This window comes from Vulpes lagopus, chromosome 3, assembly GCF_018345385.1.
Source record: "Vulpes lagopus strain Blue_001 chromosome 3, ASM1834538v1, whole genome shotgun sequence".
NCBI classification, from domain to species: domain Eukaryota; kingdom Metazoa; phylum Chordata; class Mammalia; order Carnivora; family Canidae; genus Vulpes; species Vulpes lagopus.
In genome coordinates, this window is record NC_054826.1 from 98,091,474 (window position 1) to 98,095,747 (window position 4,274).

Genomic DNA, 4,274 nt, shown 5'->3' on the forward strand with positions numbered 1-4,274 from the left:
AGTGTTCTTAAAATGTAGTCTTATACTCAGATCCCTGTCCACCACTGCTGCCTTGCTGCTTCCTTTCAGGCAGAGCCCCATTCGGGTCCAGTTTCTCACCATCTGTGTGCTTATATGTGTTCTTCCTTTTTTGTTCTAATTCCAGGAAGTGAATCTTGATGCTAATCATGGCTTAACACCATCCTCAAACTGGATTTATTTAAGCATGGGAACGTGTTATAATTCTAGCTAATGAGATGCATATCTAGGACACTCTGTCAGGATATTTTTGTGAAGGTGTCCCTTGCTACCCAAGGGACACAAGAGAGAAGAGAGTGATAGGGACATAGTTTCTGAATCTCTCCAAGACCCTCCTTAAAAACAGAGCAACCAGGATAGGAAAACTGAAACTCACAGACATCATCTGTGGCAAAACTGGGTGACAGTGTACCACCAACAGTTACAAAACTAACATGGTCCCAAGCCACTGTGTAAAAGGAAGCACAAAGAAGAAACGAGTATCTGATAGATTTGAAAGCTGTAAAATAATCCACAGGTACTCATGCAAAATTTCAGTGGCTATATTGAGACCAGCAGCTTAAACCACGAACAGCTTCCTTACTTCAGGAGAGGGTGAGTTTTAGGGGTTGATGGTAAAGTCTGGGAGCAGGATGGGCCCTGTGAAATAAAATCCAAGTTGACAGGACAGGAGAAACCAAGTCTTATCTCTGTATCCTTGAGAATTGTTTTGTTTGGTTTCCTCTGCCCACAATCAAGATCTTTTTGTGTCCTGATTAGTGACAATTAGCCTTTGGCCAAATTCCAAGATACAGGTTTCCACAAGCACCATCCTCATGGGCTGGGGCAGTTTATGATGGGTCTTTCCTACTAAAATCCTGCCCCTTCCGGATCAGATACCTGCTTCCTTTGTGTTTTCTTGTGATGACCTAACTAGTACATGTACCTCACCAGCACCATTTAACCAGGGACAATTTGGAATTGCATTGACCCCTTTGGGACAACTCATATCCACATCCCTAGTCCCCCACCTTTATCTGGGAAGATGCTGGAATGGGGAGTGAAGATAACAGTTTGCTGCCAGAAAGAGAATTAAAAAGCTGTGAAAACACCAGATACAGATCTTTTCTCACTGTAGTGTGGAGCCCTGAATAGGTTAGGACTGAGGAGTCTTGAGGCTCCAGATATGGTCAAGTCCTAACTCTGCGCCTCCGTTTCTTCATCTGTAAAATGAGGACTGTACTGCTTGTTTTCCCTGCAGAGCTTCTGAAGACTGTATTAAATGTCTTAGAAATGTAAAGCACCATATAAACAGGGTGGAAATACTCCCGGTCAACCTGTGGGCCTGAATTACGATGTGCGTAATAAGAAAGAAAAGAATAAGAAAAAAAGATACTCCATATGCTGCAGAGAAAGAAAGAAAAGAATAAGAAAAAAAGATACTCCATATGCTGCAGAGAAAGAAAGAAAAGAATAAGAAAAAAAGATACTCCATATGCTGCGGAGAAAGAACTCCGGCTTTGGAACTGGACAGCTGAATTTTGTCTCTGATTGATACTCCCTATCTGACCGTGGACAATTCATTAACTTTCTGAAGCTCAGATTGCCCAACTCTAAAATTGAGACACCCTCTTAAGTAATTATTTTAAATGTGTTGTATTGTAAATGTACGTGTATTGTTAATACACGGTAAGCCAGTACAATGTAAATCCACTCCTAAGCAGGACTGAACTGTGTCTCCCAAAATTCCTACATTGAAACCCTACTGCATCTGGAGATAATGGGGTAAAGTTAAATGAGGTGATAGGTTTGGCTGTCAATAGGACTGATGTCCTAAGAGGAAGAGCTACCAGAAGTGGAGGCACTGGGAGGAAAGGCCATATGAGGACAGCAAGGAGCAGCTGTCCACTGTTACCTGGATATCTAATTTCCAGCTTCCAGAACCTTAAGAAAATAAATATCTGCAGCATTTTGTTACAGCAGCAGGAGCATACTAACATACCAGGTAAGGTATTTAGCACAGAAATAAGCACATTATCAGATGCCCAACAAATGTAACCTTTTTTTTTTCTCTTAGAAACAAGATTATAACCGCAATGGTTTGTTAAGGTGGTTTATCTGGACTAAGTGATGGGTTTGTGGGAATGCAGTCGTATTTTCTCCTGGTAGCAGCACCAATCAATGATATACACTGCACTTGTACTATTTCTGGCCAAAGATAAAACACAGCAGTTGCTATACTGCACCAAACTCATGCTCAGGGGAACCAAGAGACAGATGTCAAAAGGGAAAATTGTCCTTGACACCAAGTCCAAAACATCTTGGTGTTTATCCTTGAATATCCCTAATTTTTTTTTAATCTGCTATATTTTCTGTATCTCTGCAGGTACTTCGTTACTTTCCTACTCTTACTTTTTCTCCCTTTATCTTCCCATTTCAAACAGTGTCTCTAGTTCTGCTACATGTGATCTGACAGGTGCAGATCTCTGGTCACCCTGATACCTGTTGTTTCCTCTTTCTGGACCTTCTGTAAAGTTCTCTCTCCTTAGGTCCAAGCCCCAGGGCCTCACTTATGGGGGGAAGTCATTCAGGATTCGGTACCAGCACAGAAAAATGCTAGTGCCTTAACCTATTGTCTCCCACGCCCTTCCTAATGGATCCCAACATTTAGGTTTAAGTCAAAGCACAAAGCGGGTCTGGGCCGGGGCGTAGGAGCCGTACAGGAGGCGCTTTCCCCCACATCATGCTGGGGGGCCAGAGGCCGGGGTGCCCATGATCATCGGGAGACTCCTCTCGACCTCTCCACCACCCGCACACCGTAATTCAGGCCCACAGGTAGACCGGGAGAGGAAAGACGAACAGAACACAGGACCTCTGGGATCCCTGGGTGGCTCAGCGGTTTGGCGCCTGCCTTTGGTCCAGGGCGTGATCCTGGAGTCCCGGGATCGAGTCCCACGTCAGGCTCCCGGCATGGAGCCTGCTTCTCCCTCCTTCTGTGTCTCTGCCTCTCTCTCTGCCTCTCTCTCTCTCTCTCTCTGTCTATCATAAATAAATCTTAAAAAAAAAAAAAAAAAAGAACACAGGACCTCAGGACAAACAGAAGTCCCGGAAAGCCCACCTTAAGTACCCAGCAGTCCCGCCCCCTCATGCCCGCTCCGCCTCATTAGTGCTCTGTAGTAATCTGGGGGGTCTCACCGCCACCTCCGTAGTTCCCGGAGCCTCCCTCTACATTGTACATCTAAGAGTAAGATGTAGCCTCTTCAGTCTGGGGAAAAGACCAAAGTTTAGGGGAATCCCTGGGTGGCTCAGCGGTTTAGCGCCTCCCTTTGGCCCAGGGCGTGATCCTGGGAGTCCTGGGATCGAGTCCCACATCGGACTCCCTGCATGGAGCCTGCTTCTCCCTCTGCCTGTGTCTCTGCCTCTCTCTTTCTCTCTCTCTCTCTATCATGAATAAATAGAATCTTTAAAAAAAAAAAAAAAAGCCAAAGTTTAGAAACATTTCCTCCCCCTGTGAGAAAGAAAGAAGGGACCATGGGAAATCTAGCCTCCAGGGTGGAAGGCGCGTTCACAAGCTCCTTCTGCAAGGAAAATATCTCAAGCTAATGACCGGGCCCTACTCACTCAGATGGTTCCAGTACTTTTGTAAAAATAACAGGAATTTTTTAGAAAATCACAGGCTTCCTTTCTGCCCCTAGTACCGTAGCAACATGCTCCGTGTGCCCACTTACTGATGTAATTGGAACCCAGATTCTGCTGTCCTGTTCCTTTTCTGCCTTAGTCCCTTCCAACATCTTAACGTTAAAAAGATAAGGAAGTAGCATCTCAGGCAAACAAACTTGTTCTAACTTGCCCAAACTCGAGCAAATGTATGACCCTAACGTCTTGTTTCCCTTTCCTTTTGGAGGAGAGGGCTATGATGGATGTGGTGACTGAGTAACAGCAAAAACTTTTCAGATACTCAAATAACATAATTTTTTTGTTTTCCTGAAATTAGAAGCAATGAGGGAAAGCTGTAAGACTACAGATAAACAGTTTTCAGCTCAGAAAGATGTTTCGGACACTCAGAAACTGGGTAACCAATTGGCAGAAGTGTTTTCTCCAGTTCAACATGTTTACTAAGTGTTTGTTACACACGGAGGATTCCTCCATCAGGTTGGGGAGGTTAGGTTTGATGATCCCATGGGACCCATGACAATTTTAAGATCCTATAACTGTATGATTTTATCATATCTTGGCTCAAAACTTTTTCACACAAATGACAAAAACAGAGTTTCACC